The 25,345-nt window shown below is 47.4% G+C and overlaps 1 long non-coding RNA gene across 3 annotated transcripts; it reads right to left on the bottom strand.

The window, feature by feature from the left end:
• Positions 1 to 2,321: 2,321 nt before the first annotated feature.
• Positions 2,322 to 25,296, bottom strand: LOC142020129 (uncharacterized). Of its 3 annotated transcripts, XR_012647284.1 has the most exons (6): positions 25,238 to 25,296; positions 23,645 to 23,996; positions 12,379 to 12,534; positions 10,065 to 10,293; positions 4,954 to 5,306; positions 2,322 to 4,009 (listed from the first exon to the last, which is right to left on the bottom strand). It is a non-coding gene; the product is annotated as an uncharacterized LOC142020129 (long non-coding RNA). The 3 variants fall into 3 exon arrangements; XR_012647283.1 differs by lacking the exon at positions 25,238 to 25,296 and having other exon boundaries at positions 23,645 to 24,081; XR_012647285.1 differs by lacking the exons at positions 10,065 to 10,293; positions 25,238 to 25,296 and having other exon boundaries at positions 23,645 to 24,081.
• Positions 25,297 to 25,345: the final 49 nt, after the last annotated feature.

The following is a 25,345-nucleotide window of genomic DNA, read 5'->3' as shown; positions in this document are numbered from 1 at the left end:
ATCTCAGATGACCAGGCTAAGATCTCACATGGCATCTCTTTGCTACAGAGCAGTGCTCGCAAGAGGGTGGACCCCCTTACAGAGGTTTCAAAGTCTCTCAGGAATGAATGTCCCTGGCAGTCTTCAGTGCCACAGTCCAGACCATGGCAGTGGCCAGTAAGAGGATCCAGGTCCATCCACTACTCTGGATTCCAGTCTAGAGACCCCTTGCCCAACAACGCTGTTGCTGTTTCCCTTCTCTGCCTTCTGACCACATCTGGGTAATTCTGGCTGACACTGCAGCTGGAAGTTTAATATACTCTGCCTGTTATGCCCATAACTGGGAGCAAAGCAACAGAAAACATAAGAGTGGCCATGCTGGGTCAGACCAAAGGTCCATCTAGACCGGGATCCTGTCTTCTGACAGTGGTCAATGCCAGGTGCCCCAGAGGAATGAACCAAGCAGGTAATCATCAAGTGATCTCTCTCCTGTCACCCATTCCCAGCTTCTGACAAATAGAGGCTGAGGACACCATGCTTGTCCAGCCTAGCGGACAGCTTCAAACATAAAACTTAGGCAGAACATCAAACATGCCCCCCACCCCCCAAAAAGCAAACTCACAGTCCCTCTGCCTATCCTGGGCATCAGCTCACAGAAGTTTCTGCCGTTGCCTCTCTTCGTGCTGAAATAAAAATGTTCCTGCCCCTTCACTTCCCACTTCAGAACCTACGGCAGGGGCTCCTCTCTTTCCTGGAGCTCCCTTCCAACAGAGCTCTCTTTGCCCTTTACAGAATACATGGGCCCCCTTCACAGCCAGCTCTGATAATCTAACAGTACTGGCTGGTCCTCGAAGGGCCAGGTGAGTTAAACTGATTTAGTAAATCTGATGCATGTCTGTGTGAGGACACTCTCATTTCAGATTACCAGACCCAGAGGCAGATTAAGATTTATTGGAACCCTGGGCACAACGAATCTTTGAGCCTCCACATCCCTACAGCCATGGGGCTGAGGCAGGCCAGAAGCCAGAGCTTGGCTGTGGTAAGAGGTGCTCAGGGAGCCTGGGCCACTATGGAGAGCCCTGGCCCTCTACCTGCACTCTGTGGTGCACCACAAGGGACATGGACAAAAGAAGTGCATTGCTCTCAGGTCTCCAGCCCTCTACCCAGGGCTCCTCAGAGTAGCATGGACTCCCAAGGGGCTCTTACTATGGCCTGGCTCTGACTTCTGGCCTGATCGGGGGTAGGGTCCCAGAGGGGAGAGAAGAAGCAAGGGACCAGGCCTCAAGCAAGGGACCTGTGAGCTGTCCCCAACATTTCTTCTCAGATTCTAGTGCTTCTGCGAGGCTCCCAAATTGGCCAGAACCCCTGGATTAATGTGCCACTGCTCATGTCTGTTTTTGAATTACTTTAAGCAGACTCACTTATTATAAGGGCATCCGCACACTGATTTGGACCATAGCAACTGAGGGTGTGAATTAGCAGCAATTCAGCTATGTCAGCAGGAGTTTACATGGAGCTGTGAGTCCAGACCCGAGACACAACATGGAAGGGGTCTCTCCTGCACGTTCACATTGTTCAAGAGACACATTCCCTTCTTGGTGGAGGAAACGCTGCTTAGCACTACCAGGTAGAAATGACTGAGGCAGAGAGAGTAACAAGAGCTTTGCCTCTTCTATAGTGAAGTCAATAATATCACACTGAAGCTGCGTCTACACGTGCACGCTACTTCGAAGTAGTGGCAGTAACTTCGAAATAGCGCCCGTCACGTCTACACATGTTGGGCGCTATTTCGAAGTTGAAATCGACGTTAGGCGGCGAGACGTCGAAGTCGCTAACCCCATGAGGGGATGGGAATAGCGCCCTACTTCGACGTTCAACATCGAAGTAGGGACGTGTAGACGATCCGCGTCCCGCAACATCGAAATAGCGGGGTCCTCCATGGCGGCCATCAGCTGGGGGGTTGAGAGATACTCTCTCTCCAGCCCTTGCGGGGCTCTGTGGTCACCGTGGGCAGCAGCCCTTAGCCCAGGGCTTCTGGCTGCTGCTGCTGCAGCTGGGGGTCCGTGCTGCATATACAGGGTCTGCAACTAGTTGTTGGCTCTGTGTATCTTGCACTGTTTAATGAAAGTGTGTCTGGGAGGGGCCCTTTAAGGGAGCGACTTGCTGTTGAGTCCGCCCCGTGACCCTGTCTGCAGCTGTGCCTGGCTCCCTTATTTCGATGTGTGCTACTTTGGCGTGTAGACGTTCCCTCGCTGTGCCTATTTCGATGTTGGGCTGAGCAACGTCGAAGTTGAACATCGACGTTGCCAGCCCTGGAGGACGTGTAGACGTTATTCATCGAAATAGCCTATTTCGATGTCTCAACATCGAAATAAGCTATTTCGAAGTTGGGTGCACGTGTAGACGTAGCCTGAGTGAGCACAAGCCACTGAAATAATAGGCAAATCTGAGAAGAGGTGCCTTCCAGCCCATAAATACAATGGAACTCTACAGCTACAGGTGGATGTCCAAATGTACCCCAGGCTAAAGCCAAGGGCAGTCTCTGGTACTCACAAACAATGAGAACTTGCTCAGAAGGAGCCTGAACTTGGCATCCTTTTGGCCCAGCATAATTTTGTTGCTCCAAAGATTCTGTTTATGCTTTTAGCTACAGACCACCTCCCACTGTGGGACTGACATAGCTGGGCCCATTTAGTGCACACAAAGGCGCAAACGTTCAGTTATCGCTCACGCTCGGCAGTACAAATGAGCAGCCAGGTGTTTGCACAGTTGGAGAAGCAGGGTGGGATTCCAACTGCATGTTCACTTTTTGGAAGCTGCTACTTAAAAAATAGAGAGGGAGAGAAATGGAGAGAACAGAAAGCAGCCCTGGGACCAAACGTAATAAGTTAGTAGCTCTGTCGAGAGCGACAAGACTTGGCTGTGCCACAGAACCATAGTCAGCAGTTTGTACTTTAACTAGCCTCCAAACAGATGGCCAGTAAATGACACAGCCTCTAGGCTAGTGCTAGGGGAACAACTGATGTTTGGCAGTTTCAAAAAACAAAAAATTAATGTCAGATCAAATAAAACATTCTGTTTCCCCCCAAAATGTTGAGCTTTTCAAAAAGTCACATTTAAAAAAAATAAAATTGAAGGAAATTTCCAAATGTCAAGCTAAATCGAGCTGAACAATCAAAATGCTTTGTTGCAAAAATGTGGCAACGAAACAGTCAGGTTTCTTCCAGGCTTTTTTGTGATTGAGACAAGCCAGCGACCTTGACACAAATTCACAGAACGTTTCGGTCGACCTCACTTTGCATTTTTGACATATACAAAAAAATGTTTCAGTCAAAAGATTTCACCCTACTCGATGCTCAGCCTCCACTGCTGGAGCTCTGCTGGAACTGGCTGGTTGTGCCTGTTCAGGTCTGCTTGCTGTCATGAGGTTCAGGATCAAAGTCTCAAACTCATCCCTTCTTCTCTCAAATCAGGTTAGTAGCTCTCTCTCCCAATTACAGAAAGGACTAAAGAGCACAAGGCTAGGCAGAAGCCTTGTGGCCAGAGACCCTCACAGCCTACGCATTGGCAGATGATGCATGAGTTATAGGCATGCAGCATGCCACAGCAGTGCAGAATAGCAGCATTAGTGCAGGACAAGAGGACATAATCTCTGCCTTCTGTTGTTGATTGACAGGCCAAGGTTGCGCTGTTCCATCCAGGCTGGCAGGACCTTACGTCCACTTGGAGTCTCAGTGACTTCACGGGAACTGTGCAGAGGGGTGAGAAGTTGCCTGCAGGATTTTGGCCTTTGGTTGTGCTAGGCTGCATGGGCTGCTTGCCTTTCAGTAACACTGGGTGGGAAGGAGCAGCCAGAGCCTCCTCCGGAAGTTTAACCCGGACCACTGCAAATCACTCAGAGAGGCAATGTGGTGCTGGTTTATTATGGTGACTTCAGTCCTCCTTCTTCTCTCTGAGTTTATTTCCCCGGTGGCTGTTTTGTCTACCGCCTCCACTCTTCATTGGACATATTTCGGGTTGTGTGTTTTCTCTGTTTTAATACAAATACCACGGGTGGGTCTTAGTGTAGTATTAAAACTATTCTGGTTCCTTTTACAATCTGAGTTCAGTATCAGGTACAGGTAAACTTGACATATAACTGACATAGTTTTATACTACATTAGAGCACCTAGCCTGAACACAGCAAGACCCCATAGCTCTAGATCCAAATGCTGCGGAGCTGGTACTAGAAGCTGTTTGTGGTTTTGCAAGGTGCTATTAAAATAGCGTAGAACTTATTTTTTCTCTGAAAAGATTACAGCTGGTACAGAAGACACCCCAGCAAATGTGTCAATGGATGCTGAGGCTGTCAAAGGCAAAAATCTCTACCTGACACTCATACTCCAGCACATCTTACAAGTTAACAGACCCATCCATGTGAAGTTTATCGCAGCTGAGTCATTCTGCCATTATCTCGCATCACATGAGGTCAGTGTGATAGGAAGTGGTCCCTGTTGAGTGCTAGGCAAAACGTGTAATAGCTGACTTTATGTCAGGCTTTGAATGCAGCTGCGTTTCCTCTGTGTGTTCCTCTCTCACTGCACGCTTTATTGCCCTACATTTTAAAGTACAGTTTTGACCTTTTGTGCCTGTTTCAGTTTATCTGGTTGCTGGATTGCTCCCAGAAATTGTCATAAAGTACTAGGATCCCCGCATGCCCTGAAATTTGTGCATCTCCCATTGGAGATTTACTTGATTTACATTTTCCCTCCTATAATTGGAACTGTTTTCCTCATTTTTCACTGTCTCTTGTTTTCATCATTTCCCAATAATGAAGGGAACTGCAAGAAAACACCTTGTTTTAGGTTTTCCTTTCCTCTGCCCAGGTGGTAACACCTTTTGATGCGAATGCTTTCCTGGCTAAACCAGAGTGGATAATGCCAATACAAATGCCACTAACAAACTCCAGAAGACAGGAAAAACACAGAGACTTACAGCAATCTTTGATCTACCACATTGCTTTCCTTTTCCATTTCTTCAACTGCTGCCTAGCAACAGTGATCATGACCGGATTCTTGCCAGCAGGACTGAGACCTTACACAGCAAGGATAACGGCTGGCTTCCAAGCAGTTACAGTTGTTTGCAGTGTAGATGTAGCTGTGCTGGTCCCAGAACAGGAGAGAGATAAGGTAATAGCTTTCATTGGACCATTTTCTGTTGGCGGATGGTACAAGCATTCAAAACACCCAGAGTTCCTCAAGTTTGGGGAAGGAAATCAGAAAAGGATTTTGAAGACAGCTGTTATCTTTGTACCCTGCATACGGTTCAAGAGGGACCAGCAGATCTCCCTAAAACAAGACAAGTAAACAACATAGATGTACATCTGTAATACTGCATGCAGAAGCCTAAGGACATATAGACCATGCTGCCATACAGCAGAGGTATAAATACAAGAAAAGCCTGGCACATTTGTTCTGTACACACGTTATGAGCATAGGCATCATCCTGCTCCAGAGGAAAAAAGGCTGACTTTACCAAGGTGAGGCTCAAAGATTATCAAAAGATCAACTTGCCAAGAAACAAACATCCCACCCCACTAGATTAAGTGGCCACTACCACCTGGAACTCACTTCAGTTACCACTGCTATTGGTCATAGTTTCTCCTAAACCAAGGTCAGTGTCTGTCTACCTCTAGTAATAAATTATTCTTCAGACAACTTGCTAATGCTGCATTATGGGACTGCTGCTGAGTACAACAAAGCACGTGAATAATTTCCCAATACTAACGCTGAAGTACAGCTTCAGCCATTTGTAACAAACCAACGTCAGTTAAGTCATTCCGATATACCCAGAGTGAAGGGTGTTGCTGCCATTCCTTTGGCTGCATCCTTCCCCAGTACAGCATTAGGATGTCTGCCTATTGCTACCCCTTTCTTTCCTCCAATGTCCCAAAGACGCTGCACTTCCATGTTATCATTACTCTGTGTATTACAGTTGCACAGAGAGAACCCAGTCCAAGCCAGGGACTTTGCAGCAAGGTGATATAAGCTGATAGTGACATCCAGACCTTCCCATAACGAGCTTACAGTCTAAAGTACGTGAGAGACAGCAGATGGGAGGGGAAAGAGTCACATGAAGTGGAATGATTTGCTGAAGATCCTGCAGCAGGTCAGTAGCAGAGCCAGAAATAGAACTGGTCTGTCTCATTGCTTCTGCTTGGTGGGGGTAGCAGTGAAATAGACAAAAATCCCATCAGTCTGAGCTGTCCGGGATCCCACAGAGCATATATTATTTTGGTAATGTCATGTGTCGGTGTTTCCTAATCAAAATATTTTGGGATTTTGATTCCCATTGAGGTTCTATCTTCATCTTTATTTAGGATGACTCCCCCTCCTTCCAACACCCCAAGGTATTCTCAGAGTGGAAATTCAGCTTCCCAGAACCCTAAATAGAACCTGACCATGATCTCAGTGACCAATCTGCTAAACGATGCTACTTGCATCAAGGTGAGAAAATACCTTTGTGTATCTGGAGCCAGCGCACGAGAGATTCTGAGTACTTTCAACTCCTGCTGATGTCAGTGGAAGTTCAGAACATGCTGCACTGGGCAGGATTGAGCCTGTTGTGTATAAAGCCCTTTCAGATGAAAGGTGCCTATGTCATCAATCAATAAAAATGCCATCATTTTGACAGCTGCTTTGACTGATGTTCAGGCTTTGAGTCTTGTGTGTTGATTAACACTTTATATTTAATTTAAGTTATTGTAGCAGTTTAGGAATGATTACAAAGCTCAGCATGCCTCACCTCTTTCATTTAAGCTCTTTTATGCACAGACAACAGCCTCTAGCTAGTTTAAAATCAGCTTCATATCACTGGCTGAGGAGCTGGAAACCAGCGAAGAGGAGGGAATCTGTCAGTTCACATGAGACTCCCAATGCATGCGAACAGGCACAGTCATCAATCTCAATTTGAGACAAAGGTTCTAGGGAGACATTAAAGCTTCATCTCCCAGATGACCAGAAATGAGGGTTTGATTTCCTACCTTTTATTCTTTCTATATTTTTTCCATCTCATTTTTGGAGACCTCCTGTTCCCAGCTTCCCCAAGCAATGAAGTCCTGTCTGTGCACAGGGCAGGTGCACTGTCAAGATCACTTCTGAATTCTAATCTTATATTAGGTCATTGACTACCACTCAGTAGCCCACACTGGAGAATGGGAAGAAGAGGGGAATTTGTAATAGAGGGGAAAAAGCCACCGTGAAACATGAAGTAATTTTTTCCTACACAACTAGCCTTCAGTGGAAGCACAGTTTAAATCACTCCTTACTCCTACAGGGACCAGACTTATGGGTGACAATGGACTCGCTTGTTGCTACCTCGTGTTATCACTAAAAAGTGGTCATTAACCTCTAAAGGATGCTTCTTGGCATTTTATTTAAATATATGTATTTATATTCTAAAGCCAGAGTGCTTTGAAGAACAGGCCTATGAAGTTTTAGCAGTTCATGTATGCCATGAAAATGAAATTAGTCATGAAATATTATATAATTTTAAGTGGGTTATTGTAAAACAATGCCAAAGAGGCAACACTGGAGGCTAAGCTGAAGTCTGTTCCAGCTAAGATGACCAGGGAGATAAGTTCTTTAATTTCAGACTGTTTTTACTGCAGTGAATAGCACAAAAGCAGCACAAAAGGTAGCAATATTGCACACACAAAAAGGCCTAACATATAAAATACCAGAAGAATGCTATGGACTTAGCCTTTTTGTCATACAAATGGAATGGCTTAGTCCTGGTGTTAGCCATAGATTTAGCTGAGGGAAGATGGGTCCTGTGAGATGAACTGACTAAATAAAAGACCTTCTGGGTGACTTCTGTAGTAGCAGTGCAGCAAAATATGGACCAATTGTTGAACTCCTGGAGTCACTTATGCAAATAAATGAGATCTCTGATATTAAAGAGATTTTGAGTGGGGTTTGTGACAGTAGAAGCTGCTTCCACTTAAGTCCCAGCTGGGTTCAGCAACCATGCCCAGGCCAGGCACTGACATTTAATCTTCCCCTTCTTAAACTGTTTCTCTACTCTTCCCATTGTTTTGTTTCCCGTCTCCCCTATTGTTCCTGTCTCTCCTCCCATGCCCATTCTGCTCTGTCTACTTCTTTTCCTTTGCCTCTCTCGCTCCATCCCACATAGACTGTGCTCTTCTATGGTCACACTGTCTGGAATGTTCAATGTTCTCTTTTTCTCTATCCACCTTCCCTACCTTTCTCATAGGTTTAGGGAAGAGCCCATCCCTTCAATTCTGCTACTCCTACCTCTTTGTCTCTGAATCATTTCCACACACATTTCTTCTTCCCTTTCCAACGGTGATTGAGAAATCCTGGCCTCCCAGCTACCTGTCCCCTTTAAAAACTAAATGGATAGACATTACTTCAGAGTAAATTGATTTCTTAGGTTTGTATATTCTATTATTTATCAAGCCAAAGTTGCTGGAGGAAAGGATCAGACAAAGCTTTGATACCATCTCTCATAATATTATTGCCTGCAAATTAAGGAAGTATGGATTGGATAAATGGACTTGCAAGGTGGATAGAAAGCTGGCTAGATGATTGCGCCCAACAGATAGTAATCAATGGCTCTATGTCTGGTTGGCACCCAGCATCAACTGGAGTGCCCTAAGGATCATTTCTAGGGCCAGTACTATTCAACATCTTCATTAATGGCCTGGATCAGGGGATGGATTACATCCTCAGCAAATTTGTGGATGATGCTAAGCTAGGGAGGCAGGTAAATATGTTGAAGAGTAGAGATAGGGTCCAGAGTGTTGTAGGTAAATTGGATGATTGGGTCAAAAGAAATCTGATGAGGTTCAACAAGAACAAGTGCAGAGTCCTGCACTAGGGACAAAAGAATCCCAAGCATTGTTGTAGGCTGGGGACTGACTGGCTAAGTAGCAGGGCAGTAGAAAAGGACCTGGGGAGTACAGTGGATGAGAGGCTGGATGTGAGCCAGTCAACAGTGTGCCCTTGTAGCCAAGAAGGCTAATAGCATATTGGTGTGCATTAGGAGGAGCATTTCCAGCAGATCTAGAGAAGTTATTATTCCCCTCTATTCAGTGCTGGTGAGGCCACATCTGGAGTATGGTGTCCAATTCTGGGTCCCCTGGCATAGAATGGATGTGGATGCATTAGAGAGGTCCAGCATAGGGCAATCAAAACGAGGAGGAGGCTGGAGCACATGACCTACAAAAAGAGGCTGAGGGACTGGGCTTTAGTTTGCACAAGAGAAGACTGAGGGATTATTTGATAGCAGCCTTCAGTGTCCTGAAGGGGGCTCTAAAGAGGATGGAGAGAGGCTGTTCTTAGGAATGACAGAGGGCAGAACAAGGAGCAATGGTCTCAATGTATGGAGCAGGAGGTGTAGGTTGGGTTTCACCAGGAGGGTGGTGCAGCACTAGAGAGATGGTGGAATCTCCACTCTTAGAGGTTTTTAAATCCAGGCTTGACAAAGTCCTGGTTGGGATGATTTAGTTAGCGTTGATCCTACTTTGGGCAAGAGGCTGGACTCAGTGACTTCCTGAGGTCCTTTCCAGCCCTAGGATTCTATGAATTTATTTGTATTCACTGAGTTATGTGTATTTCTAAGGGACTAGAATTATTAAATCCTTTCCCTGAGTTCAGATTAAAATAGTCTTTTCTGTCCTGCCCCTCATCCACTTTTCTCTCATTTTGACTCATACATACGTATACATATTTTAACTGAGAACCACTGCGCTTTGAAGTGAAAATTAAATCATGCATAAACTACTGCTCCATATCCAAAGTCTAGTTACAGGATGAGAACAGGGGCTGTTGTAGGAGCATTTAAAGTCAGGTGTCTACAGAATTGCAGAGAACAATCTGTGCCAGCCTCACAGCCTCCGGGGTGAGGCAGAGGGGCAATACTGGAAAAATGTTAGCAATGGGGAATGGGGCCAATAATTTCCAGTACTTTTCCTCTCTCTTAAATTTAACTTTTATTTTAAAGTACCTAGAAGGAAACACATTAGAGACCAGAAAGATGATGAACTGAGCAGACAAGTGCATATAAAAATTGCACATATTTACCTCTGCCACTAATTGAAGCACTGACTGAGTCCCAGTATTATTAAGAATGCCAAGCATCACATATTCCTATATACCCAGCATTGTTTAACTTTTCACACCACTGGACTTGCTTGTAGAAATGTGCTGAGCTGTCTTTGCCAATGGCAATTTCTTCCAAAATGTAGCACCCAGGACAAAGTGCAGACACTGTCTGTCACTTTACGGGATAGAGGGAGAGTCAGAATTTACTCTGTGGGAAGAGAGAGATACGGAATATATACGGAAGAGATCTATGGGAGTTTGATAAGAGAGGGGAAACATCATGGGGAAAATTGTTAGTCTTTTGGTTACCTTGTTCTCCCAAACAATCCTCCATCCCCTGTTATGTCCACCTGTTGTATCCTGTCTGACACCTACACTGTGAGCTCTCTGGGAGAAAAATTATTTTCTTTTTACAGGTCTGTACAGCATCTTCTAATACAACGGGTCCCTGACCCCTGGCTGGATGTCTTAGGTGCTACTATCATGAATAATGACAACAGGCCAGCAGCTTCTCGACTGGGTGAAGTGGACAGAGGTCTTTACTGCTTTTTGGGGAGCAGCGAAATGGGGAAAGACTGTTCTCCATGCATGATCCACTCATCCTTCCTTTACTCTGCAGACACCCATTGGAAGCCTAGGAGGAGGCTCCAAGGGAGGAAATCTCAGTGAGGAAGGCTGTATAAAGATATTCTCTGGGAGTACATGGAACACCCAGCTCGGGGGATCTGCAGAAGGCCAGAGAGCATTGCTAACACTTGTAGTAGCTCGTGTTTTTTCTTAAGGCTCCAGGTCCTGGAGTCATGTGAATTACTTTAAACACTCACCTTGTATTTTTTAAAAGGTAATTTTTGGCCTTCTTGGTTACAGAGAAGAACTTGAATAGTGACTCCTAGAGGCTCAGAAAGGAGGCATCTAATTACCCCACTTTTGTTACATAAAAACCCCTCATTATTTTAAAGCCAATTTTGTATGTTTTAGAGGCCTGACTCATGATTTTTGACTTCCTGGGATTGGGCATCCCACTGGAGTCATCCAGATGGGGCGCGGCACTTTTGGATTGGTTCTAGCCTGTCTCTCCCAGACCCATGGGAGGCACAAGACTGGAGTCTCCTCACCACAGCCACAGTGAGGAGCACCAGGATGGGTATGAGTGGGAATAAGGTAGCTGTGAGAGGCTCCATGGAACTCGTCCTGGTGGTATAACTTTTCTGACCCAATGCCCTAGGATCGCAGGGGACTGACATCATACAGCCACTTAGCTTGGTGAGGTGTCTCCCCTTCCTTCCCAAGCACATTCCCACTTGGGACTGGAGGCTCTTGAGGAGTAGTACCATGGATCTCAGGAAGGAAAGGGAGAGACAGGGCCCTATTATTAAATAAATATTTCATCTCTGTAGGACAGCTTTATTTTCGAGTCTCTCATGATTTACCTGGGGCTTTAGGCCCAGCTGTGGATTGTGTCTGCTGGAGTGTTCCAAACAAATGGAAGTTGCTATGGATTCTTTTCTAGGGTTCTTATAACCCTCTGGCAAGGCTATGCTCCCTCGACATTGGCCCCAAGAGTAAATCATGTTAAAATATTCTATGAATGGTAAATGAAAGCACTCTTTCAGCAGCCATACTGGGGGGAATAGACCAGGAAAGTAACTTAGCAGTCTTATTATGGGGGCCCAGCTCTGGGGTCCTGGAAGGGGCAGAGCCTTGGGCACAGGCTGCCAATGGTGGGGACAAAGGGGGCAACTTCCCTGGGACCCGGTAATTTAAAAGGCCTGCGGTCCCAGGCTGAAGCTGCTGCCCTTTAAATCACAGCTGGATCCCCATATGGTGCAGTCCAGGCTGCACAACAAGCTGACTGCCCCAGCCCTGCCCCCTTTCCAGGGGCCTGCAGCCACATTGTGCAGGTCTCAGCAAAAGGTGTCCCCAGCCCTGCTCGGGTGGAGGGAGTGAGGCTGGGGACCAGCCACTCCCAGCCAGCTGTTCAGCGCTCCCCATACTGCACTGCCTGGGGCTCCGATGGTGCTTTAAAGAGCCTGGCGTTCTGGCCACTGCTGTAGTAGCAGCAGCAGCAGCCGCCAAGAACACTAGGCTCTTTTAAATCACTGGGGCCCAGGGCAGCTGCCCCTTCCTCACCCCCCTCCTCCCCATCAGCAGTCCTGAAAGGATGGTCCTTGGCAGCTATTTTGTCAGCTGTGTACCAGGCTGTACCAACTGCCACTTTCTTGCTGGTGTGCCATCCTGGCCTGCACCCACCCACTCTCCCTTCTGGAACAGGCTGAGCAAAGAGCACTGCCACCTTATCCAAGTGTATCTGTCCTGCCCATTCACATGTATCACAATGCAGCAACAGGCCATATGGCTTGCAGGCGGAGAAGATCCCGTTATTCGGAGTCAAAATGTTACCAGAACCTTTAATGTTGCCACCATCTTCCTGAGGGTATTTGCTGACGATCTGAAAGAAAAACCAAACGGAAGCAATAGTTAGAGCTGTGTAAACCCAACAGATAAATATATACTCTTATCAGTTTGCAAAGAGACAAACTGAAGTGAACAACAGTTCATTTGGTAGAAAGATATTCTGCTGTTTCAGCTACTATGAGTTAGGGACAGCAGCACATAAAACAAATCAGATCCCAGTGTTTGATTTTTAATATCTTTCCACCTTCCTGCAGGCTAAAAATCAATCAAAATTCAGATCTGCTATGTTAAAGTGCAAGTCCTTCCCCTCCTCCAACTCTTCTGAGCTGCATAATAAAGAGAAAACGGCCTCCACAACACCTGCCTGGCACTCTGAAAGTCAGCAGCAACCCCAGAAAGTACAGGAGCTGCAGTGCTGCAGCAGGAGTAATTTATCTTTTCAGGCCATTTGCCAATAGGATGGGGCACATCAGTGAAACATTTTTGCAGAGTCAGAAACGTGTGTTTTTAAACCCTGGGCTTCTTGATCAAAAAATATTTGAGATTTCCCAATGATTTTTCTCTCTCTTCAAAGGACAATTGATTATTTTAAAAATGAGCTGTTAACCAGCAAGTGTGGTCAGTAGAAACAGGCGCAGTAATCCTTTGCATTTATAAAACACACAGGAGTGTGAAAGCTACCACAAAACACAATAATCATAGAGAAATGTTTGACAAGCTGCAGCCAAGTCTAACAATTCTGTTGCCAGTGGGGTCAGCACACAGTGTACAAATCAATACCCAAAACCACAGCTTGTTCACTCCAAGAGATTTTACTAGTTTAATTTATGTAGTCGCTGGTAACAGCAATTTCATCTGAATTTAGTAACACACAATATTACCAGCTCTAAGCATCCAAAAGCTATCAGTCAAGTCTGCCACTTTCACATCATGAGATTAGCTTGTATATCACGACATTTAAAAATTGTGGGACTTTTTATTTGCCTTCTGGATTTTGAGTCTTTAGGTTTCAGATTTTTAAGCTTTTCTCTGTAACTCTGAGGGCTAAGAACTGATTTTTTTAAAAATGAAAGCAGAGGTTTTCACAAACATATGACTCGAGCAGTTCAGGCCTTAAGAAAAATACCAAATACTCTAGCACTTAGGATAAAATGCCCACAACAGTTGGCAATGCTGCATAACAAATATGGCAAAGAAATAAAAGGTGCAATATCTGAGTGATTCCTTACAAGGGTAGCTTTGGTACTCCCACTAAAGTGTTTACCATAGAACTTCAGTATGTTTGAACCTACTTTTTAAATTCAAAAGGCTGTGGAAGCAACTGGAAAAAGTAAGTTTAGTCACCATAACATCAGATCAAAGAGTGTGGTGCATGCTCAGGAACCCATAGTTATTAGCACATTTTTTGTTCTTTTCTTATAAACAGATTCACACTCATGAGCAGAAGAAGAAACCCTGGGTTCAGATGTCAGCATGCAGAAGTCTGTGCTGAAGACCCCGCCCCAAAGGTTTACCTCCCACCAGCCATGGTGTGAAAGGGTCAAGTTCAGCCAGCTGTGTGTTGGTGTAGGAGGGAACTGGAGCTAGGTAACACTGGATCCTTCCCACTCCTGAGAGCCCTCTCTTGGGACTAGCTGCTCCAAGTGGGCAGAAAAGGGGCAGGGTTCATTCCAGTTCTCTCTGTGGGCTAGAGCAGATCAAACGGTTATTCTGACTCGTACCCTGTTGCAATAGCTACAGAATGGCTGAGGCTTAAGCCTTCCCTGGCCATACTCTCCTCCTCCTCTGCCTTCCTTGCCCAAGCACATCTCTGCCACTGAGCACCTGTGCAGGTGGCAGAGAGAACAGAGCTGCAGGGGGTATGCATGTGGAGTCTGGGCTCAGTACCAAGGGCAGTGCACATGAACGGGTACTTTAAGGCTACGTCTACACGTGCACCCAACTTCGAAATAGCTTATTTCGATGTTGCGACATCGAAATAGGCTATTTCGATGAATAACGTCTACACGTCCTCCAGGGCTGGCAACGTCGATGTTCAACTTCGACGTTGCTCAGCCCAACATCGAAATAGGCACAGCGAGGGAACGTCTACACGCCAAAGTAGCACACATCGAAATAAGGGAGCCAGGCACAGCTGCAGACAGGGTCACGGGGCGGACTCAACAGCAAGTCGCTCCCTTAAAGGGCCCCTCCCAGACACACTTTCATTAAACAGTGCAAGATACACAGAGCCAACAACTAGTTGCAGACCCTGTATATGCAGCACGGACCCCCAGCTGCAGCAGCAGCAGCCAGAAGCCCTGGGCTAAGGGCTGCTGCCCACGGTGACCACAGAGCCCCGCAAGGGCTGGAGAGAGAGTATCTCTCAACCCCCCAGCTGATGGCCGCCATGGAGGACCCCGCTATTTCGATGTTGCAGGACGCGGATCATCTACACGTCCCTACTTCGATGTTGAACGTCGAAGTAGGGCGCTATTCCCATCCGCTCATGGGGTTAGCGACTTCGACGTCTCGCCGCCTAACGTCGATTTCAACTTCGAAATAGCGCCCAACACGTGTAGACGTGACGGGCGCTATTTTGAAGTTACTGCCGCTACTTCGAAGTAGCGTGCACGTGTAGACGCAGCCTAAGTCTGTGGAAGGATACTAGGCAAAGGGCTGGAGAAGGCTCTTAGCCGGGGGTCAACAACCTCTCAGCATGGGTGCCAAGAGTGGCATGTGAGCTGATTTTTGTTGTCACACAAGGTGGCATCTCAGCCCCACCGCTGCCTCCCCCATGCGGCTGGGAGCTTGCTCAAAGCCATGCCACCTGTGGGTTAACAAAAGAGCAGCTAATGCTACCAATCACCACCATCAATGGTAAAGCTCTGCATCTTTGTTTATTTATTAATGAATCTGTTGTAAGCAGGATTATTAGTGAATTAAAAAGTAACACCAGTACTCCAGCCATATTTAGATTTTGGCACTCCACCTTGGAAAGGTTGCTGACTCCTGATCTAAGCAGAAGTTGAGTTGTGAAGGCCCAGCTTTATGGATATGGGTGACTCTCTTTCACTGATAAAAGTTCTCCATTCGGTATGAGCAGAAAGTTGCTCTTTGTCATGTGACAATCATACAGCATCACAGCCCAATAACAAGGCAGGAGGATGGACAAAAAACAGGATGGAATTTTTCTCCAAACAGATTCCTATTCTTTCCCCCTGCAACTCAAAAATATTACCTTTATCTTCTCTCTTTCTTTCTCTATACTGCTATTGAGGTTGGATTTGCTTCTAACACCACGTCTACAGTACCCAGAAGATCGACTCGCTTAAGGTCAAACTTCCAGGGTTCAATTTTGTGTGCCTGGTGGAGATGTGCGAAATGGACCTATTAGGGCTCAGCAGTCAACCCGTGTACTCTTTGCTATCCCAATTGCTGTAGCTAGAATTGCATATTTGCAATTGACTTAACTTTCTAGCGTAGACCAAGCCTAAGACTATGTCTACACTACGAGTTAAAGGAGTGGTTTGTTCCCTGGATCATGTGGATGTACTTGGGCTACTCTCATTAAGCTATCATGAGTATAAATAGCCGTATGGTCCCGGTATCGCACCTAGGGGCCACACTGCTGAGTTGGGCCATGTCCCTTCCCAGTACACAACACTGCCTTTGCTAATTCTTGTAATTGTGAAGGCTACTCAGTTTTTCAGTAACGCAAATACAGCTGCAGCACAGCTATTAGTTCTCGCAGAGATTTTTAGAAACTTTTGCTCTGTATTTGAAAACCGCAGTGGCCCAGACAAAGTGAAGAAGAAACAAATAGGCTCTGCCATCCTACCCATGTTACCACTAATTGCACATTTAAGGTGTTTTTTCCTGCATTTAAGGCCCACATAGCATGCACAGTAGCAAAAGGATTTCACTGTGCCATGCATCTCATTATTTAAAAAGTGATATTTTAAGATGGCATGGTGGCAACACAGTTGCAATCAGTGCTAAGTAATGAGCTTCTAAGTGATTGACCTGATCCACCTCACTGGTTGATGTGTTGCAAATCACTTACACATACTGTGCCAATCCTGATGGCCAATGCTGTACAACCCTCACTCTGTGCTAATTCATTGTGTCTCCTTGATAGGAGTGTCACAGGCGGCTGGGAATTTCAGCCAAAACTTGGAGCAACATGAATCTTGCCATCTAAGTGGAAATTCACATCTAGAAATGAGACTGTGACGAAGTGGGGATTTTCCCTTGTTGTTTTGTGAGTCTGACTGTTTCGCATCAGTACCCTGTGACACTCCATTTCCTTGTGTACTGCATCAGCGTCTAGGTGGTGGGAATAAGAGTGTGTGACTTTGTGGGAGCTGCTCCAGCTGCCTGCAGGTATTCTATGGCCTGCCCCTTCAGAACCTGAGATTCAGGAGGGGGATCCGACCATGTGGCTCTTGGCCTGGGAATCAGGACAAAGACAGGAAGGGGAGTCAGAGGCATGGAAGGTACCAGGCAGCTGGAAACAGCTGACTAGGGCCACAAGGGTAGGGCAAGAATCAGGTTTTGGGCTCCCTCCCGCCCCAAGATGGACTTGACTGAATGTTTCTGTTTTCTGTGCTCATAAGACCTGTTCTACACGGTGTCCCTGTCAGCTAATAAATCTTCCATTTTGCAGCACTGGCTGAAAGTCACTGCTGACTGTGGAGTTGGGGTGCAGGAATATGTGGCTCCTCCAGGAGCCCCACGTAAGTGGACTCACTGCAGGGCCGGCACGGGGGCCAGGCTGAGTTGGATGTGCAGGACTGGTGGGGTTGTCAGGCTGTGGCGGTTAGGTCTGTGGGGTGGGCAGGGGAGTGGGGAGGTCAGGCTGCAGCGGGTTGGGGCTGCAGGGCTGACAGGTTGGGTGTGTGGGGCCAGCGGGGGTGTGTGTGTCAGACTGTGGCATGTTGGAGCCACAGGCAGGGGGTTAGGCTCGTATTACTGGGGGGAGTTCACTCATCTAGTGAACAAAGGCAGATATATGTGTCCCTCGTTTAAGCAAGTACTTGTAAGTAAAGTACCCATTTACCGAGGGATGAGTGTAATCTCAATATTTCTGCTCCCAAAATTGAGCGAATGGCATTTAGAGTGAAGCCAGTCATGTGGTAACATCACACTAACTGCCTTAAATCTGACTTTATCTTATAGTGTAGACACAGTCTGTGAGAGATACTCTGTGTCATGAGCTTAATATGTGCTATGTTGCTCATAGGGCAAGCAGGATGAGGCACTGCTTACTTATGTCTTACAGGAAGTGTGGAATTTTGTACCTCCTGATAAAGCTTTGCCCAGAACAGACATAATGGATATGTTCTTATTGTCCCCAGGATCGGGGTTATGAGCAGCATGGGGCATATTAAGCTCCTTTGCTATTGGATCAACCAGAACTGATTGATAAAAAACCCCCAGAGCATTGGCACTTACTATATTTGGTTCACATGGAGCCATCAATCAGTACTTGTTTGGAGAAGGATCTGGTAACGTATTTCCTGGCAGTAGTCAATAATAATTTTGTATTCAGTATGATATTAATTGTAGGTGAACTAGACAGACAGACTGCTTGGCTATAAGAACTCTGGATTGCCAGCAGGAGGCACAATTATCAGCTAATGTTCTGAAGGAATATGAAGCTACTTTTCCATATTGCTCTTATGACATTGGGAAAGTGACAAACAGGTCCTTCACTCAAGCACGAATGGGTGGTATGGAATCAAACTTGCCACATCTAGGTCAAATGCTACTTGCCTCATTCACATGACCAGGGACATAGAAATCAATGGGAATGCTTGAATAAGGCAATCAGGGTCTGATTCTTACTAGGTGCTTTATGATTTTAAGTCACAGTTAGCAATATTTTTATCCTGATTTGATACCATGTGATAATTTATTAATACTGGCTTTTGACTTGGTCAGCAGGGATGGTCTGTTCAAACTGCTCCACAAGATAGGCTGTCCTCCACGGTTACTCAAGATGATCCAGTCGTTCCACGAAAACATGAGAGGAACCATCCAATCTGACGGCGCATTATCGGATGCTTTCAGAATCAGGAGCGGCATCAAACAAGGATGCGTGCTTGCTCCGACATTGTTCGGGATCTTCTTCACACTCCTCCTGAAGCACGCCTTTGGATCTTCAACAGAGGGCATCTTACTGCACACAAGATCTGATGGGAAACTGTTTAACCTTGCAAGGCTGAGAGCTAAGACTAAGGTGCGAGAAGTCCTCATCAGAGACATGCTGTTCGCAGACGATGCTGCTGTAGCGTCTCACACAGAAGACCAGCTTCAAAAACTGCTGGATCGGTTCTCCAAAGCGTGCAAGGACTTTGGGCTTACCATCAGCCTAAAGAAGACAAATGTACTTGGTCAAGATGTTGCTGAATCCCCATCAATCAGCATTGACAACTATACGTTAGAGGTCGTAAACGAGTTCGTTTACCTTGGGTCCACCATCACTGACACTATGTCGTTGGACACTGAGCTAAATAGGAGGATCGGAAAAGCGGCCACAACTCTGTCCAGACTCAGCAACAGAGTGTGGAATAACAACAAGCTGTACACTCACACTAATAGGCAAGTCTACAGAGCCTGCATCCTCAGCACCCTCCTTTATGGCAGCGAGACTTGGACCCTGTATGCCCGCCAGGAAAAGAGGCTGAACGTCTTCCACTTGCGCTGCCTCAGGCGCATCCTTGGAATATCATGGAAGAACAGAGTTACCAACACAGCCGTCCTCGAGCAAGCTGGAATCCCAACCATGCACACCCTCCTCAGGCAGAGTCGGCTCTGCTGGCTTGGCCACGTCCACAGGATGAACGATGGAAGGATTCCAAAAGACATCCTGTATGGTGAGCTAGCCTCTGGCAAAAGACCCCCCGGACGCCCCCAGTTGCGTTACAAAGATGTCTGCAAGAGAGACCTCAGAGAGGCAGACATCGAGCTGGACAACTGGGAAGAACTAGCAGACGACCGCGGCAGATGGAGGCAGGGGTTACACAAGGGCCTTCAGGAGGGCGAGTTGAAGATCAGACAGCTAGCAGAGGAGAAGCGAGCGCACAGAAAGCACAATAAGGACTTGCCAGACACCCACTACATCTGCAAGAGATGCAGCAAGGACTGTCACTCTCGTGTGGGTCTTTATAGTCACAATAGACGCTGTAAATGAAGTCTTAAATTGAAACTTTAAAGGGCGCGATCCATAGTCTATGCAGACTGAAGGATGCCTACTACTACTACTACTACTGATAAATATTCTCAGAGTTTCCAGTTTGTTGATCCGAGTGCACAAGGAAACACAAGAGTTCCTGCATCACCTTCTTAAGTGGAGAAAGAATCGGCCACAAAGAGCTAGATCAGTGGTGCACAAATTATCCCTGTTGCATCTTCCCACCCACCACTAAAAGACTCTGTCAGTGCCCCTCCTCCTTTACAGACCAAATTGCTCAACAAGGGAACTTGGGTTGGGAGTGGAGGAGATGGAATGAGGACAGAGCTGCGCTGGGGCCAGTGAAAGATCTGGATGGGGTGTGAGCTGGGTAGGGGGTGGAATGACATTGTAGCTGGGACTGAAGCTTTACTGAGGGCGAAGTGGTTTGGACAGAGCCAGACTAGGAGGTGCTCTCTTTCTGACCACTGTGGGCCCTGCCTCAGGCCCGGGCCCTGCCATATACCCCCTTGGACACTTCTCCATACCATTTGAGCATGGCATGGCCCATAGTTTGGGCACCACAGAACTACACTGTGGCTTTGCTTAAAGCCCTGAGTAAAGGGCAGTGTGGAACCTGATTTTGTTTCACTGAGCATCCCTGGGGTCCCCCTTACACCAAGGGGGGATTATTTACACCTGCCCTATACCTGGCACAGCTTACTCCCATCTGTGCACTGGTTCAGCTGCACTTGCAGGTGCATTGGGGGAAGATGCTCTGCCCTCTTCTTGCCCATATCTATCCATCTGCACAGAAAAGGCAACGGCAGCCGTACAGAAGGGTCTTCTCCACCCTGCATTGCTATTGGCATAATAGATGTGCTAAGATGTAAGGATGCACCTTATGCCCTCTCCTCCCCTGAGCAAATATCTGGCCAGCATCATGCTTGTGTCTATAACACCGGTTTTGTGTTTCAACAGGAAAAAGCCTTTTCAGGTATTTGAGCAACAGGATTTTTAAAAAGTTACAGTTCATATTCTCAAAGCTGACCAAGAGTGATATGGAAGGAGTACCATTTGTCACAGGGGAACAAAGGCATATGAATGTGCAATATGGCATTGGCTAGTGGAGTCTAGTGAGTCATAGAAACACAGGGTCTAGGGAGATGAAAATAACTTTCTACCATTTGAAATTAATTTTTTACAGACGGTATCTACCTATGCATCAACTAGAAGAATGGTAAGGTCATCAGACTAGGGCATCTATTTTTTTAGCTGACCATTTGAATGTGTGCTTTTGTAAATGAGAATGCAACTACAGTAGACCCCTGACTTACATGGAAATTGTGTTTTTGGCAACCTCTGAGTAAGCTGAATTTTCACATAACTCTGGGGAGCCGTCTCCCTTGAGGGGCGGGAGCTGGAAGTCAGGCTCCAGCTCCCTGCTGCTCAGAGATGACAAGAAACTGCCCAGTGCTGGTCAGTTTCTCATCTCCTGCCAGGGGAAGGGAGCAGGTGGCAGCCTGGCTTCCACTTCCCTCTGCTAGTGGAAGCCATGAAACTGACCAGAACCAAGGCTGGTCAGTTTCCTGGCTCCCTACCTCTCTGGGAGCCAGCTGCAGCTTCTCCCTGGCATCCCCCATCTAAGGGATGTAGTGGTGCTGCTTCTCCCTGGCATCTGCCTGCCAGGCTTCCCCCAGCTGGAGGAACTAGGTGGGTTGACAGCCCCAGAATGGGCTTGAGTTGTACTTAACTTGCATTAATGCAAGTTAAGCGCAACTCAAAATCGTGCATTTCGGGGGTTTACTGTACTTAAAATTAGTGACCTTTCATCAGAAAATATGTTTTTCATTTTTACCTATTTACAAATAAACAGCTGATTTCTTTCACTAGAATTGTTTTCCTTTAGTTCAGTTATCACTATGCCATAAATGAGTCCATCTATTCAGCACAGAATGTTTTTCAGAACAGAGAGCATTAAGGCCCTGATCGTGTCTGCATTTACGCATGCACTTAACTTAAAACATGTGAGCACTCCCATTGACTGTAGCACATGAATAAATGCTTGTAAGATCAGCAGTTTCAAATGGTGTTCTTAATGAACCCTAAGCATAATTACAGGTAACCAAGTTTTAAAAAAGCTTTACTTCTCATTTAACAAAGCTTCTTGTTGAGCATTACAAGTAACATTGTAGTTTATGATTTAAATCTGTTAAATTAAGCTGGCTTCAGTTTACATCATGCATTGCTTTTAGGGCTTGGGGTGGCAGCTATGCTTTAATTTTGTTTTCTTGACTAAGTAGTTAAATAGTAAATACTGTTAAATTGGGAACATCATTGAAATGACCCCCTTCTCTCTCCTACTCTTTGCATAGCCAATAATATCCATGCAAGATGGTGTAAACTGTTACCATTCTGATTAGGGACTGCACTGTGCTCACTCAGCACTGCAGTAAAAGACTACAGAAGCTACAGGGCCACAGAGAATCATATCCATGTACTAAATAGTCTCTTCTGCTGAAAATACACTGATGAATTTAAAGGTGAAAATGCTGATAGAGTGAATGATCAGCCTTTTGCATCCCTGAGATGTAAATTAAGACAGCTAACAAAGTACCTTATTTGGTAGCCATTATGACAGTTGAAGTGGTGGGGGAAATGTTAGCCTTAAACTTGTAGGTGGTGAATGAAGGTGCAGCTGGGCAAAGCAAGCCTCAGCCCTTCCCCTTCCACCCTGAGGCTCCACTTCTTTCGCAACCTTCCCTTCTAGGAGGCTGGGAAGTCAGATTGCTGTGCCGTGGCTCCTGCCCTCCTGAGCAGTCAGGGTTCTGGACTGCTGTGCCATAGCCCTGGGCTTCCCCAGTGGCCAGGGAGCTGGATTGCTGTGCCACCACTCCAGCCTTGCTGTGCGGTGGAGAATGTAGGCAATTTTGGGAAGGAAATGCCTTCATTACCTGCCACCCATGGTTAAACTAGACAATGGACTTAATGTCTACTTCACTGTTATTTTTTCAGACTCATAATCAGGTACACTGGCAATTGAAAGGGATACCTTAGAAAGCAGTAGTGGGCTAATAAATGAAATACTGCTACTGACAATAGACTTAGTATATTAGGGTGTGCACATAGTACTATGGATTCCACCATATGTTGGGATACTTGACAATAAAATGGTAGATAAAGAAAAAGTGTTTTAAGAAGAGAATTCCTTTGACTGAACAGGAATTTAAAAAATGTAGTAAAAGAAATTTATAAATGGAGATTCTCTAAAATCTTTTATCTTTTCTTCTGCCACTAATCTTATTCCTTCTAATCTTTAAAGTTTCCTCTATTACTATATCACCTCCCCTCTCTCACCACCTGTGGAGTGGAGCTGGTTGTCAACTTCTCAGATTATCAGGAGGGAGAGTCAGTATGGTGTTTTATTAGACACAGAACATAGATGCATACTATAAATGCAGTCAGTTATGCAAGCCTCATTAATGTAATCAAAGTAATCTATGCAACATATGCTGTCTTGTAAAGCATCACAGGTATTCATGGCACTTTATAGGACAGTAAAATCCAAATGTTTGCACTGACTAGCTTCCATAATAAATGCCTGCCACATAGCCACAAAGAACTCACAGCAGAATCAAGACTTAGAAGTAACATGAGTGAGAGAAGATGAGACCATAAGAGGCCTAAGGAATGTTGCCACGGGTTAAGGTTGTGGTACTGCTTGCATCTGACTGTTTTGTGCCATTTCCTGACTCTTGGCACTGAATGTGGCTCAGTCCTGCTGCTCCTGGATATTACCTGAACACCTGGTGCTGCAAAAATTAAATTTGCTGAGACAGACAGTTGAGCAGATAGGCCACATGCATGACTTCTTCCTCTTTATATGCCACAAGGGGAAGAACAAGTGACTCCCAGGCAGGATGAGTCAGTATCACTGTTCTGTTACAGAGTAAATTCTGAGGCACAAAATGTGACCAAGAGCAATTACCTCAATATAGTGATATCTGCATGAGAGTCATATGGGCCTTTGTAAATTAAGGAATCCTGCGGAGTCTGCGGATGAACTGGGGGGCAGAGACCCCACCTCTCAGGAGAGCTGGTGCCCCCAGGAGCACCCAAGCTCTGGAGTCCCATGATTAGGAAATGGAGACATCACCAGCATGACTGAGAAGAAGGTAGGTGCAGGTGGGAGCCCACAGCCAAACAAAAGCTAGAGTTCAAAGGAAGCTTTCCACAACCCACGAGTTCTTAAGGGCCAGGCACAAGCATGGTTTTTGGATATTCAGGACTGGCAAAACAGGGAGCTGCCACAACCCCCCTCATCCCCAGCCCAGCAGAGCCTGCAATCAAGGGCACATGTCAGGCTCCCCCCGCCCAAGGCACTTCTCTCAGGCTCACCCCACATCCTTGTGTCAGGCTCCCCACACCACAGCCCAGGGCTCCCATGTCATGCTCTCCCCCACAGCACAATCCCCCCCTTGCCAACCCAGAGCCCTGTGTCATGCTCCCCCCACACCACCCCTGTGTTGGGCTCCCCCCCCCCCACAGCCTTCCCCCCTTGCCAACCCAGAGCCCTGTGTCATGCTCCCCCCACACCACCCCTGTGTTGGGCTCCCCCCCCCCCCACAGCCTTCCCCCCTTGCCAACCCAGAGCCCCGTGTCATGCTCCCCCCACACCACCCCTGTGTTGGGCTCCCCCCCACCACAGCCTCCCCCCCTTGCCAACCCAGAGCCCTGTGTCATGCTCCCCCCACACCACCCCTGTGTTGGGCTCCCCCCCCCCCACAGCCTCCCCCCCTTGCCAACCCAGAGCCCTGTGTCATGCTCCCCCCACACCACCCCTGTGTTGGGCTCCCCCCCCCCACAGCCTTCCCCCCTTGCCAACCCAGAGCCCTGTGTCATGCTCCCCCCACACCACCCCTGTGTTGGGCTCCCCCCCCCCACAGCCTTCCCCCCTTGCCAACCCAGAGCCCCGTGTCATGCTCCCCCCACACCACCCCTGTGTTGGGCTCCCCCCCCCCCACAGCCTTCCCCCCTTGCCAACCCAGAGCCCCGTGTCATGCTCCCCCCACACCACCCCTGTGTTGGGCTCCCCCCCACCACAGCCTCCCCCCCTTGCCAACCCAGAGCCCCGTGTCATGCTCCCCCCACACCACCCCTGTGTTGGGCTCCCCCCCACCACAGCCTCCCCCCCTTGCCAACCCAGAGCCCTGTGTCATGCTCCCCCCACACCACCCCTGTGTTGGGCTCCCCCCCACCACAGCCTCCCCCCCCACCAACCCAGAGCCCTGTGTCATGCTCCCCCCACACCACCCCTGTGTTGGGCTCCCCCCCACACAGCCTCCCCCCCCCACCAACCCAGAGCCCCGTGTCATGCTCCCCCCACACCACCCCTGTGTTGGGCTCCCCCCCACACAGCCTCCCCCCCCCGCCAACCCAGAGCCCCGTGTCATGCTCCCCCCACACCACCCCTGTGTTGGGCTCCCCCCCCCACTACAGCCTCCCCCCCCCGCCAAACCAGAGCCCCGTGTCACGCTACCCCTATCACAGCCCCCCCCCGTCAGACTCGCCCCCCCAGCACCTCGCCGCTGCCCACTGCCTTCCCTTGCCGCCGTCCGGCGCAGGCGCACTGGCGCGGCCGCCATCTTGGCGGCGTGCCGTGGCGGGGCGGGGCCGAGCGGGGCCGGGA

Source organism: Carettochelys insculpta, chromosome 13, assembly GCF_033958435.1.
Source record: "Carettochelys insculpta isolate YL-2023 chromosome 13, ASM3395843v1, whole genome shotgun sequence".
Taxonomy (NCBI): Eukaryota; Metazoa; Chordata; order Testudines; family Carettochelyidae; genus Carettochelys; species Carettochelys insculpta.
Note: the sequence above shows the minus strand (reverse complement) of the source record. Positions and strands in the feature narration are given on the sequence as shown.